Source organism: Zingiber officinale, chromosome 3A (assembly GCF_018446385.1).
Source record: "Zingiber officinale cultivar Zhangliang chromosome 3A, Zo_v1.1, whole genome shotgun sequence".
Classification (NCBI taxonomy): Eukaryota; Viridiplantae; Streptophyta; class Magnoliopsida; order Zingiberales; family Zingiberaceae; genus Zingiber; species Zingiber officinale.
The window spans coordinates 116,533,604-116,549,076 of record NC_055990.1 but is presented as its reverse complement, the minus strand read 5'-3'; the positions used below and the strand labels follow the sequence as shown (position 1 = coordinate 116,549,076).

Sequence of the window (15,473 nt, the reverse complement as noted above, 5' to 3'; positions counted from 1 at the left end):
GTAAAAAGATAGGAACTTAAAGCAGATCTTTGATGTAACCCTATCCTTATTAAAAATGCTTCAATTAATCTGCCTGGCGTCTTCACTCTAGTCGTTACATTCTCATACATATCCTTAATTAGTTCAATATATGTTACGCTAACACCTCTCTTTTCTAAAATTCTCCATATAATTTCTCTTGGGACTCTATCATAAGCTTTTTCTAAGTCAATGAATACCATGTGTAGATCTTATTTTTGCTCCCGATATTTTTCAATTAATTGTCTAAGGAGATGTATAGCTTCTATTGTCGACCTTCTAGGCATGAACCCAAATTGATTTTCTATCATGTGGTCTCCTTCCTTAATCTTTTTTCTATTACTTTCTCCCAAAGTTTCATAGTATGACTCATTAGTTTAATACCCCTATAGTTTGCACAATTTTGTATGTCTCTCTTGTTCTTATATAAGGGAACTAGAGTACTTACCCTCCATTTATCAGACATTCTTTTCATTTTCAATTTTCTATCTTGATCATTAGATAATATTTTATTTTTCCTTTTCAATACTCAAAGTTGGTGTTATTAAAAAATGGTGGTTGTGCCATACTATATCCCTCTTGTATTGCTCTCTTTAGAACATACTTCTTTCGGTGATTTGTCGTCCGGGAGTGATTGGGCTCTAATACTAATTGGATCAAGACCTTTCGCTTTGCTTCTTACTCATTTCTATAATTGAGATTAGTGCAGTAGAAAATACTAAATAATAAAATCAATACAAGAAATACAAACTAACACAAGATTTAATGTGGTTTAGCAGCCTCTAGGCTCCTACTCTATGACCTATGATTCGTCATTGGATCATTCTTCTCAATTCCACTCTTTGACAAGCAACCGCATGTAGAGAAACCTCTTTTATGTCTTCTTACAAAAATTTTGGGATTAAGTATAAGAAGAAAGAGTTAAAGTACATGAGCATTGTGTTAAGGATCAGAAATTAAAACATTTTCATTAGCCATTCTAAGACTCCAAGGCCCTATATTTATACCCTCAAGTTCTAGCTCCTTTTCAGCCGTGTTTTTTCTTTTCTAGGTCATAATCAGTTAATTGGATAATGTTTCATCATCCTATTACACCATGGTTTTCTTTTCTAGGTTGTAATCAATTAATTGGATAATGTTTCATCAGTCTATTACACCATGGTTTAAAATCTCGTGCCGTATTAGGTGGCACGGGCAAAAGTTATCATTTTGCCTGCTGATGCGGGTGGATGACTTGCGCGAGGTCTCGACCTTGTGGACATTATTTATTTATTTTTTTAATGGTTAATTTTTTTCTCCTTTCTCTTCATTTTTATTCTTGTCACCCTTAAACGCATGAAAAAAAAATTTTGTTAAAGTTTTTTTTAATGGTTAGTTCTTTCCTACCTTGGTCACTGCGCTAACGGTTAGTAGCCACCTATGATTTATCTCCTCCGTATTGGCTTAGGGGCGTGTTGGCGGGGGCTTGGGGCAAGCGAATCGCCTTTTGCCACATTATATAAAAGATCTCTTTCAATTCCTCCATCATTTTGCAAAAATGATCCTAAATACTTAAAGCTCTCCGATCACTCGTGATCTCCTATCTTAACAATTGTCTCATTATGTCTAATATTACTAAATTTAAATTCTATATATTCTGTCTTTACTCTACTAAGTATAAAACCTTTAACTTCTAATATTTCCTGCCATATCTCTTATATTGCTCAAAATTTTAAACCATGTCTACACCATAATGGATACTTCAATCCACTAGCTGTAGCATGTAGGCATCCATCTATTGCACCCCCTTGTTAGATCAATGACTCTCTCTAGGTTTTCGATTGCTCATTAGTTAAGTTATTTTTGAAAAAAATGATTCTATTTGTTTTTATTCGATCCTGAGTTGACTGCCTAGCAACTCATGTACAAACAATTCAAAGACACTTTCAATCTTCGAGCACTAATAAGATCAAATCCACTGCTAAGTCTAGTCTTGTTCGTCGACAAAGTGCTCTGATTCTCCTCACTAAAGCTTATCTTTGTGTCAAGAGGCTCTCCGTGTCTTTGAGACTTCATCGTGCTAAGAAGCCTTCATACATCTAGGTCTTCTACGCTGAGAGACTCCTTGCGTCTGGGACGCCACCACTTTGTGTAGCATCTTGTCTCCGTTACATGTTTGACTTCATACCACTAAAAATTTGAACCCCAACCTTTTTGGGCTTGAGTATCAATCAATTAACTAAATGGAAATATTTTGTTTGTTCGTTAGTTGACTGCCCAGTCAGCTTATGTACTAGTTAATTGAAAGACTTAGTTGTTTGATCTTCTGACTTCGACCACTTATATGGTTGAATTCGCTGCTAAGTCTAGTCAACCCATAGCCCAAGTGCAAGTGCACTTGACACTCCTTATAGGAGCTTACCTTTGACATTTCATCGTGTCAATAATCCTCTTTACTTCTAGGTCTTTTGTACTTAGAGACTCCTGGCCTTTGGGACTTAATCACTTGGTCTAGCATTTGGTCTTCTTGACCTATTAGAACTTTATACTTCTATAAATTAGGTCTCCTACCTTCTTAGGCTTCCATTACCTAGTATATGGTCATCAATCTACTAGGATTTCCTTGTGGATACTTGTCAATCTACTTGGTATTCCACTTATCAAGTATTGAGTCTTTGTCGACCTACTTAGACTTTCATTTTCATACTTGTTATTTGTGTTAAGTTTCTGTACTCATGCATACTTGAGACATACAAGATTAACAATATCTCCCTAACTTAACTTTGCCCAAACATCAAAATCATATGCAAACCACGTGCTTAAGGATATGATTGCACCAACATGCATGGTATGGAGACTTTCTTACTTTATAAGCTTCACGAACAATTGGTTGTGCCAGCTATGTGTTCTTGATGAGTTAAGTTTGTAGGCTTCAAAAAGTTAAAAGAATAGACTCGAAGTAGTGAAAAAATTAGGAAAAGTATGAAAGCACTTTGATTAGATCGAGTTGGTGAATTCTTATCCTATAGAGTTTTTGGATCACCAGAAAAAAATAGGATTTGGACCCCATAGGGAACATTGATTTTCTATTAGATTTTAATAGTATATGCTTTTGTTTTAGAGTGAAAGTGTTTTCCTAATAAAAATTGCTATGTGGTTGAGGGGACATTTCTTTTGATGAATAGAACTTCCCTCTGGTGGACAAAAATGTTAGAGTAGAGGTGGATTTTCTACAGAAAATTTCAGGATTTCACCCTCAAACTGCGTGTAAAACAACGCCTTGTAGGGCCTAGCATCAACTATATGCCTTAAGTGAGTTTTCTGTTAATATGTTATTGGCATGTTAGATGTGAGCTAATCCTACTGGTACAACATGGTCCTAGGTGCCATTCAACATAAAAAGTTGCATTGGCTTCCTTGATAATGCATAACCAAATATTTATCATCTAGATGGATAATCAGATATTGCATTAAGCAATAGGCTTTCAAGCAAATTTAGTAAAGTTCTGTTGCCTATTGAATTCTGGCTTTTGTATTTACTAAGAAACACCTGAATTTTCTGGATACTTTATTGACCACATTTTTATTAATTGCTTATTCATATTTAATAAATATGATATGCAACTTCTAAATTAATATTTGTTTTGCAGACGTGACAAGTTTTCAAAACATATTAAATATATGTAAGTCTGAACATGGTCTTCATTCACAGCTGAACCCAATGTTTAAGAACGGATTTACCTTAGAAAAGCCATCGTGCAATTTGATTGTAAATGACCTACTAATCTTTGGTTGTGCTGCATTGTCGGAGATACGGTTTTGGGAAATTGAAATGCTGTGTAGTATGTTTCATGACTGGGAGACGCTTGATCTTGTATAATTTCATCAGGATGGTGAATGGTCTGTAACGATTAGTTGTAGTATAGCAATGTTGTTTATTATATAATGCTCTTTCATTGGACCAAATGTGGGTATCCTACGGCAGCCAGAAGTTGCTATGGGTGTTGGTATCACCTGTTTGCAGCAGAGCATAGGAGGCAAGTTAGAGATGAGATGGGCCTGTATCATTCAATTGATTCTTTTTTTATGTAATATAATGTGTAATGTAATACTGATTACTCCTGTATGTGAACTAATAATGTTCAGTTTTAAATAGCTCCTATTATGCTCGGGTGTGGTGTTGTAGTAAAGTATGTTGCAGTAAACTATTTAGAGAAGCAATAAGAGTAACTCTTCAGATTCCAAATAAAACAAATATTCTGGAAGTCGACTTTTGAGACTTTTGAGTATGCATAAGCTGCATTTTGAATTTATCAAATATGCGAATCAGGGGAGGCCATTGGTTATAGCAGAAGTTGCATAAATTATTATTATTATTATTATTAGCAGCAGTAGAAGTAGTTGAAGAGGAGTCAACGTAAAATTGCTACAGTATGACTTGTAAGTCATGGGTTTACACCTTGAAAATCACTTCTTGTAAAGTACGATAAGAATGTATATAATAGAAACTTCATCTTGTGTTGACAAGACTTTTGTGCTTTTTTATTAGCAATAGTAAAAAAAATAGATCTGTTAGTGTTGATTCTACTAATATGAGAGGTAAATATAGATATATTGGCGTTAAACGTATGGTGGAGTAAATTTTAGGTTATCAGTTTTTGAGAATCAACTTCTGGTTATTACGCTAAAGATGTTATGTGTCCATCGTCTGTGTTACATATTAGGGATTTTTATTAGCAATAATAGTTACTACAAATTATCGTTGATGGTATCTCGTGGAGATCTATAGAAGTCTACATCATAGTACTTTGTAACCCATGCCTTTGCTTTTAGTATTATTGAAAATATTAAATTGTTGTAAGAAAAAGGGTTGGGTTAGTAGAAATAGTTCAAGATCTATAAATATATCAAATCAGCATAACTTAAATATCAACACTGCTATTATGTTAATGTTTTAAAAATAGTAAAAAAGAACATGTTTGAACTCTAGAGTAGGGTAGAAATTTACGAGAGTCAGAATGAGTCCAATTCGAATTTTTTAGATTTATCAATGAGTTTTGCGAAATTTAGATAGTCCAATCAGAGTTTTTTTTTTTAAAAAATTAACATGTAATAGAAGAGAGTAGTGTAGAGAACATATTTATGATGTCTATGTTTGGTTTTGACATCTCTACAATAAGTTATTTGTATGTGTCAAGTCATAAACTTAAAAAAAATTATGATCATTGTCATTATTGATTTCAATCTTTGGTACATATAGACTTCATGATATTTTAAAAATCTATAACACTTGAAATGTGTCTGATCAGAACTCTTTATGTCTATAAATGAGTTTTAATCGAAAACTTATTGATGGACTTGAAAAAATTTTAAATGATATTTTTTTTTGTTTGAAAATGAGCTATTATAGGTTTTACACGTATCAAATATAGATATCTTAATAAATTTTGATTTAACATATAAAATGTCTTGTTTTGATATCCAAATCAAAAGTTATAGCATCTGAAAGCAGACAATTGATATATACATATAATTTATCGTGAAGTTGTCAGAATTAAGTATGAATACCATAAATACATTCACTCCATTACCCTTTTCTATTATATGTCAATTTTTTAAAAATTTAAGGGGGTGTTTGGTTTAGGGGAATAGGAGTGGGGAATGGGAATGAGAATCATTGATTGACATTGTTAATGTTTGGATTATAGGAATAGAAATACAAATAAGGGAATGAATCCTTGAAATTGGGTAATAACTCATTCCCATGTACCTCCCTTTCAATGAGTCATTACCCTATTTTTATCAATCAAAATATTTCCTTATTCCAAAAATACCCTTGACCTAAAATTAAAATTTTCTCCCTTAATATCAAATATCAAAATATATTTATTTATTTTTTCTTTCATATCACTTCTCTCTCCTTATCCTCTCTCATCATATTTTCTCTCTCATCATTTTATCACACACTTTCTCTATCCTTAATCTCTCCTATCACATTCTCTTTCCTCTTTTTTTCTCATTACACTTTCTCTCTCATCATACTTTCTCTCTCCTCAATCTCTTCCATCACACTCTCTTCCTTCTTTTTTTTTTCTCATCATACTTTCTCTCTCCTCAATCTCTCTCATCACACCCTTTTTTCTCTTTTTTCTCATCACACTTTCGCTCTCATCACACTTTCTCTCTCCTCAATCTCTTTTGTCACACTCTTTCCTTTTTTTCCTCAACACACTCTCTCTCATCATACTCTCTCTCTCCTCAATCTCTCTCATCACACTCACTATTCTCTTTTTTTCTCATCACACTTTCTCTCTCACCATACTTTCTCTCTCCTCAATCTCTCTCATCACACTTTCTCTCCTCATTTTTCCTCATTATATTTTCTCTCTCTTCATCCTCTCTCATCATACTTTCTCTCTCATTTTCTCTCGTCATGTTCTCTCCTATCACACTCTCTTTTCTCATTTTCTCTCATCATACTTTCTCTCTCTTCATTCTTTCTCATCACACTTTCTCTCTCATCATTCTTTTTCATCATATTTTTCTCTCACATTTATCTTTCTCTCACATCTATTTCTTTCTCTTATTTTCCTTTAAGGGTAAAAAAGGAAATTTTGATTTATTCGGATAGAAAATATGCAACTAACCAAATATTACTTTTAAAAATGATATCCATGCTCATACCCATTCCCATTCCACTATACAATGATTCCTATTCCGATACCTATTCCTAGGAAAGAACCAAACGGCCCCTAAATCTTTTAGGTTCATCAATAAATTTTGATTAAAACTCATTAATAGACATAAAGAGCTATGTTGGATTTATTCCAAGTACTACATACTTCTGAAGTGCCTTGGAATCTATTTATGTCAGAGATATCAGTTTGAAATCATTAACAATAATGATCATATCAGAAGGTCTTCAAAGTTTATAATTTTAAAGCAATTGACACATACTCATAACTTATCATAAGAATATCAGAACTAGACATTGACACTATAAATACCTTCATGGATACTCTCTTCCATTATATGTCAACTTTTCAAAAACAAAAAAAAAAAACCTTTAAGTCCATCAATAGGTTTTAGTCAAAACTCATTAATGAATTTAGAGAGCACTGATTGGATTCATTCTAACTCTTATAGATTTTCTATAGTGTTCCAGAGTCCAAAGATATCATAACAGCAATGTTAATATTATTTTTTAAAAAATAATATATAACATAACAGCGATGTTAATATTTAAGTTATGGTGCTAATTTTTTAAACACCAACATCACTATAGTGTTGGCTTTTGAACACCAACATCATTATGGTGCTTGTTTTTAAACACCAACACAAAATTAATTATTTTATTTTAAATTTTTATTAATAAAATCAGTTTTTGTTATTAATTTAATTTTATTTTTATATAATTAAATATTAAAAAATAGTTTATATATATTTTTTATTAATCTTCTTTTATATTTTTATATTTTTATATTTTTATATTTTTTAATAAAGTTTTAAAATTTAAAATAAATAAATTCAAAATATTTTCTTATTAAAGTATTAAAATTAAATTTAATTTAAGAGAAAAGAAAAGAGAGAGGGAAAAAATAGATGTTTAGAAAAAGATAAGAGAAAAAGGCAATTTTAATATGGAGGTAAAATAAAAAAAGAAATGTATTTTTTTTTTTTTTTGGGCAAACTCAAACTTTGAGTGCACCTTTAGAAAATTGTTAAACGTCTTACGGCAACTGGGAAACCATCCCGTACATGTCTTGGCGCGCATAGCATGTTGAGATCATCACAGCAAAGTAGCACACTAGTTATACGGAAAAAAGTTTCATGTAGGGTTATAAATAAGCTGAGTCGAGTCGAGTTTTAGGGTGTTCAAATTTGTTTGATAAGGTAATTAAGTCGAACCAAGTTTGAAATGAACCAAACTTTTGAAATGAGTGTTCAAGCTTGGTTTGGTTTATTTTTATGAGCGTGAACTTATTTGAAGCTTGGCTTGAGCTTGGTTCATTTAGATGTTATCAAGCTCTCAATTCAAGCTTGACTTGAGCTTGGTTCGAGCTTGGCTTGAGCTTGGTTCGAGCTTGGTTAATTTAGACGTTATCAAGCTCTCAATTCAAGCTTGTTTGATTGTTTGAAATTTTTAGTTGTTTGATTAGTTATTGAGTTTGATAATTTAAATTTATTTATTTATTTTATTATTTATTTAACATATTAAAAAGAGTTTTATTAATGAATATGATTCGTGAACATTGTTCATGAATGTTGTTTACGAACATTGTTCACGAACGTTAACAGGCTGAACACATATGTGTTCAAGCTTGTTTGCTTAGTTTAACGAGCTATTCAAGCTTGTTTGTTTAATTAATCTTATGTATATTGAACGAACATAAGTAAACTCTTATCAAGTCGAACACTAAACTTGTTCATGAATGCTTAGTTCATTTACAGCCCTAATTTCATGTAAAATAAAACTTAACAAGCACGAAGTTCTAAGTGATGTTTGGATGGCTTGAATAGTTCATGATTTGGATGCTTTGGAATTGGATTGGAGTTATAACCGTTGGAGGGAGGGGTTTTTTTTTGAAAATTAAATATGTTGTTTGGTAAAAATCAAAGTACATGCCCTTTTTAGAAAATTTTAAAAATTGAATGGATCCTTTAAATAAATTTCAACAACTATTTATATCAGCACATTTTGGAAAAACATAGTTTTTGTCCGGTTCGTGAAATACGACAATTTACCAAAAGGTGTACCTTGGATATTGTATTTACCAAAAGGCATATAGTAGTTTTGTATTTACCAAAGGACGCAGTTAAGTCATGTGAAATTCCCATTTTAATCCTCCAGCCAACCTTCTCTCATTCGTTGTGATTTTCCAGGTATCTGAACCACATTTTGAATTATTTTGATTTAAAAATAATAGTGCGATCATTTTTCTCCGATCCCTCCGTCTGTCAACTCGTGCATGCCTGGGTGTTCTTCGAAAGTCTTCGATTGCAGATCTAATATTGTGGCAAAATCGCCCCCTAGTGAAACCCTACTTAATGTCTTCGTACCTTGATCAAGCGGCTTCTAGCATTTAGACCTAAAAATCCAGTGTTTGCGAGGCTCAGGTGTAGAGTTTTAGGGTTTCTGTCAATAATATTTTTTCATAATGGCGCAAAGAAGGGGATCGGGTGTATTATCCTCTCCATTTCAATTATCTATAAAGGTATCACCTTTCTAAACTCTGTGATTTTGAAAAGCTCAACGAGAATGATTTTAAAATTTTTAAATTTTCAAAATTTAGGGTTCAGTGGAAGTTGGACAGAAACTGCATTGGAACAGTGTCTTAGGTCACTTTAAAAATTTTTTAAGCATCCACAAAGAAAGGAAGACATCATGGATCTGTGATTTTACATGACCGACACATAGCAGTGATCAAATAGTGACCCTTTAGTATTTTTTGGGCATACAAGATATGCAGCATATCCGTGGTATTTTGGCCAATATATTTCAAAATTGGAATTCAAGTACTCAAACCTTCAGATTCTCAGGTACAATGTAATTTTATTATGAAGTAGTTGTATAGTAAAATCCAATATTTTGTAAAGGTGAATATTTTTGTCAGCAAATGACACTGATAGTGGGTTCTTATTGCAAATGAGGGGCTTTAGGCATGATACGATATCGTATCAGGCCTAACGTGGGTCTGATACCTAACGTGGGTCTGATACGATTTCATATCAGGCCCACCGTGTGGCAAATACTTATGTATATGTTGATAGATGTCAACTAATCATTTAACTTGGTCAGACGTTCTGTTTGCCTTCACAAGAAGAGACGTTTCATTGCTGCTTCGCATTGCAGACCGAGGAGCTTCGATTCCGATCAATTCAAATAAAGCATGTAGTGACCTCTTTCTAACATACTTCTCAAACAAAAAAGAAGCTACTAGATCAAGAATTGAGGAGTTGCTTAAATTTTATGGCAATCGCGTTGAACGAGAAGATGATGTTTTATTATTTTGCAAATTCTATATTTTGTATATATTTATTTGTGTCTTATTTTCTTCTAGTACATATAAGGTCCCGTTATGTCTTATAGATATAGTAGATGATTTTGAGAATCTTGCTAGATTCAATTAGGTTGAAGCTATCCATGAATTTATGGCTCCACAATTACCTAAGATTGGGGACATATTTTCTTCAACTCGAACAACACATTCTAACACCAACCTCCTTTACCTAAAGGGCTTTGTTGGTCTTTTGGCGGTAAGTTTAAAAATGATGGTAAATTTAACAATAATTTGCGGGCATGTATGAATAGTTAACACTTGTGATGGTAAATCAAGCATGGTTTTTTGAGCATGTTTCAATCCAAAAACCATACAAAATAGAAGGAGCAAGAATAAATAAGTGGAGGAATATTCCTTCATATATTAGTAAGGTGAGGGATTTGTTCGATCGAGTCTCATCTGAAGAGGTAAATTTTAATTGTTGTGACCTTAGTTTGGTTAAAAGGAATTTTTTAAACATGTGTTTTAATATTTTGACAGGTTCTGATTGACCTAATCCTTACCCAATATGAAAAATCATTGGTTGAGAACCTTGTTGGCATTGATGACATTACACGTGGAATGGTCACATCATAGTTTGAAGTAAAGGAAGAAGGAAGGCAAAGTAATAAGGAATGTTGTAATTACATTATTCAATCAAACATAATTAAGGAGATAACAATGGAGAACATGCATTTGAATGATAGGGTGAGAGACTTATTTAAAATATTAGAAAATAAAGGCATGCAATCTCAATATAGTGAGTCTATAGACGATCCTTAATGCGAACCAGTAGCTTTTGCAACTAAAAGTAGGAGATGACGTGACAGAAGTCGCTATGATTACAGGGATACTCCAATTGATAGTCCATTGTGGCTCCAAATTTTATTTAAGAGACAGCAGAGAAATATACAAATATGTGAGTCTGCAGAGAACGTTTCAAGACAAGGAGAGGGGAAAAAAGTTCAAAGGAACATGATGTGATGGAGAAGGGGAAAGGAAAAATTAATGTGGATAATATGGAAGAAGAAAGAGAGATTGTAGAATTGAAGGAAGATGAATCTGAAGAAGAGGCAGAGAATGATGCAGATAGGATTGCTTCACATAACCAAATGAGGAAACAAGCCATTGATGTAAGTAGATATTTGCAAAATTTATAGTAATTTGTTTGATTTAATTCACTATTTAAAATTCTTTTATGTTAATGGACATAGTTTGTGAAGAAGCAATTTAAGACTTCGAAGAAAAAAAAAACAAGATCAAGATGTGGCGTAGTTGTTAAAAGTGTTGGAGAAACTAAAATATGTGAATTACATAGTTGATGTAATTAATTTATAAGTCAAGACAATTATATGATTTTCTAATTTAGATGATTATATGGTTCTCTAATTTAATTCTATGAATTATAATCATTGCTTTATTTTGTAGGTTTACAAATAAATTCGTTTGGGAGGAGCCACCCTTTGCTTTAAATGTGTATTCCCTTTTATCTGGTGTGAATGGAGAGATGTTGACAAATGGGGAGGTAATTGACACGTATTGTAAGATTTTATTTAGGGGGCATCCTCGTCTGGTAGGACATACAACAAGTCTATTTATTGTTCAACCTTCTTCACAGTAAAGAATTTATTTGAGAATAGTTAAAATTTGAATATAATATATTATGGTTAAGTATGTATGAATTTGTATTTTTGTAGTCATTAATAAAATTCTCAAGCAAGGTTACCTTCCAACAACTAATAAAGACAGATACAGAAGATGAAGAGGTTAGGTATATTTTTATACCATTGTGCAGTGATAATGCACACTTCCACTTGTTGTTGGTCGACACCTATTCATTGACGTTTAATCATTACAATTCTCTAGCAAGTGGAAGAAAATACAGCTATGAATTTGATGCAGCGGTGATCATCCAATATTCATGTGTATGTTTGTATTGTAGTATAAATGCTAGTTAATGTCAAATTTAAATTTCCTCCTCAATCTTACAGGTATCAGATTTAAAACTCTATAGTCGTGAGCATCTTGCTGTTATTGATCCAAAATTTGAAAGGCATCATTCCTTCGATCAATGGATGTCTCGTACAATAGAATGTCCACAACAAGAAGTCAGATAAGTCAAGCAAATAGTGTGAATAGAAAATATTGATTAAAAATATTGAACATTAAATTGGTGATGTTATATTATAGCCTTGACTGTGGCTTCTTTGTGATCCAATATATTCGATGTCTTCTGTACGAAATGAAGATGGACTTCAAGCAATGAGACATGAAAAAAATTAGAATTGATGTAATTATAACAATTTTGAGGGATAAGTTTTGTAAAACATTGGATTAAATAGCCATAGTGTTGTAAGCCAAAATGTTGGTGGACAATGTAAAGGTACAATTATTTAGTGTTTGTAGTTTTATATCTATGTAGGTAGTCTATGTGGTTTAATACAGTGGTATGTATGATATGAGAAGGGTATACTAAACTATCACAAGAATAATAATACTATTGTATAGTGATTAGTGAACTAAAAATCATAATATCCAAATTGGCATGCCGGTACTTATCAGTTAAAAGAGACAATTTATATAAATTATATTGCACACCATATCTATCTTCTAAAAACTAAAAAATTAGTAACAGTTGTGATTTTTCAGAAATCCCAGTAGGATAGGTACAACACTCGGTTTCAAGTGTACAATGTTTGCATCGAAATTTAAATTAGGCATGTAAATATGCAAATCCAAAGTAAATATGGTTTGAGTAAAAAAAAATTGTTATCCTAGTAACTCCAAGCTTCACATGTTCTGTGTCAACTGGCATAGAGCAAGAACTTCTAATCCAGAGTGTATAAATAAGTTTTGAGACCATATATAGCTCCTCCCCTCTCAAATCTTCACAGGGAACGTGAGTTCAAGTAAATCCAAGTAGGGTAGGGTCATCAGTGAATTTTGGTCAAAACTCACTGATGGACCTAGACACCTCTGATTGGACCCATTTCAGTTCAAGTGGGATTCTGGAGTTTCAACGACTCCAACGGTGCTAGCAAAACCTGATTTACAACTCTCTAGGGGTGGTAGCAAGTTTGGGAAAAAAATCAGCCTCTGTTGGGCCTGATATGATAACATATCAGGCCCAATGTGGGCATGATATAATACCATATCAGGCCCAACATGGGCCTGATATAAGATCATATTAGGCCCAACATGGGCCTGATAGGTTTCATTTCAAAAAACTTGATTCTATCTCCCCCCTTCTATAAAATCAAAATGTGCTACCATGGGGTTTAAGTTTACAACATGGGGAGTGAAATACAGCTAATAGTATCGTAAAATACCTTTACTCTCTGCCTTATATTTGACTTAAAAATAAAATGGTAGTTGTTGGTTCTCCTAACTTAAAAGGTGTTGTTTAAAATTTATAGCTCCTCCCCTCTCAAACCTTATTGAACGAGAATTTGAGAAAATCAAATACCCTAAAAAAAATGAGTAATATATAGAATAAAATAAATCGATACACTATGAGCGAAAAAATTTCAATTTTTGCATAACTATAATAATTTCAGATAAGATATGGGTATATATATATATAGTTATATATTAAAGTTGATTCTATCTCCTCCTTCTATAAACTCTAAATGTGCTACAATGGGGTATAAGTCAAAAGCATGGGGAGTGAAATACAGCTAATAGTATTGTAATATAGCGTGACTCCCTCCTTACTATTTGACTTAATAATTGTATTAAGGTTTTTGAATCACTAGAATAAATTAAGATAAAATATGAGTACTAAACAGGTTCACCGTTCTATGCCAAATGACACGGAGCAAGAACTTCTAATCCAGGGTATATAAATAAGTTTTGACACCATATATATCTCCTCCCATCTCAAACCTTCACAGGGAACGTGATTTCAAGTAAATCCAAGTAGGGTAGGACTATCAATGTGTTTTGGTCAAAACCCACTGATGGACCTAGACACCTCTGATTGGACCCATTTCAGTTTGAGTGGGATTATGGAGTTTCAAGGACTCCAATGATGCTAGCAAAACCAGATTTACAGCTCTCTAGGGGTGGTAGCAAGTTTTGAAAAAAAATTAGCCTCTATTGGGCCTGATATGATACCATATCAGGCCCAACGTGGGCTTGATATAAGACCATATCAGGCCCAACGTGGGCCTGATATAAGACCATATCAGGCCCAACATGGCCCTTAATCTCCACTTAGTATTTGTCTTAAAAATAAAATGGTGGTTATTGGTTCTCTTAACTTAAAAGGTATTGCTTAAAATTTATAGCTCCTCCCCTCTCAAACCTTCTTATTGAACGAGAATTTGAGGAAATCAAATACCCTAAAAAAAAGAGTAATATATAGAATAAAATAAATCGATACACTATGAGCGAAAAAAATTCAAATTTTAAATAACTAGAATAATTTCAGATAAGATATGAGTACTAATATATATATATATATATATATATATATATATATATATATAGGGGTGGTAGGAAGTTTTATAAAAAAATTCAGCCTCTGTTGGACCTGATAATCTGATATGATACTATACCAGGCCCAACCTGGGCCTGATATTAAACACTATTATTAAAAAATAATAATAATAAACTGAAAATAAATAGAGATGATTAAATATAAAAATATGGGATATCAGGCCCATGTTTCAATCACAGCAAAAGCGCACACTCTCTTGCTTCGGCCGTCATCTTCTTCTCGAAGGCATCCTACGTAGCTCCGTTCGAGGCGTGACTCTACCATCACCGGCGTGCTAGAATCTGTTTCGTACGTAGCTCCATTGCTAATTTTGTGTTTCTTTCTATAACAGTTTCACCTAGGGTTTGTGTTATTGTTATGGGCATGTTAGAATAAGAGCATAGTCGTTATTACGGAATCTAAGAGCTGTTTTTCTAGGTGTGGTTATACGGTAGCTAGGTTCGCAATGGCTACAAAAGGGGCATTGACAAGTGTGAGTGCTGATCGACCAAGTTATCCAAATTATGTCAACAGAGGAAGAACTAAAAGAATGAACTGGAAAAGTACCATTTGTCACTTTAGAAAATTTATTTCTTTTGTTAAACCGACTATAGAACAAGAATAGAAGATTCGAGACACACATTTTTCATGGATCCTCGACCTCCCTAATAGTTCTTTTGTAAGAGCTCAAGTCCAGAATATGTTTGATAATTGGGATCATAAGGAACAAAACTATATCTTCCATGGGAAGAAATTGAAATTTACAAAGGTAGATGTGACACTAATTTTTGGCCTACCCGACAATGGAGAGATAGTTCGTCTCGATTTAAATGACGCCTCCAGCGCACTGTACATGGAGTTTTTTCAAGATTCGGATTGTTCTGCTAAACATTTGAAGAAAATGATTATGAAGTCAAGATCAAATGATAAGTTGTACTGTCAGCTGTATATCCTGC

General features: G+C 32.9%; 1 protein-coding gene across 1 annotated transcript in view; it reads left to right on the top strand.

Moving 5' to 3' along the window:
* Positions 1–4,152, top strand: part of LOC122052324 — a 51,337-nt gene extending 47,185 nt beyond the window's left edge. The window contains exon 7 of the mRNA XM_042613802.1: positions 3,648–4,152. The gene's annotated coding sequence lies outside the window, so the exon portion shown is untranslated. The remainder of the gene's footprint in view (positions 1–3,647) is intronic.
* The last annotated feature ends 11,321 nt before the right edge of the window (positions 4,153–15,473 follow it).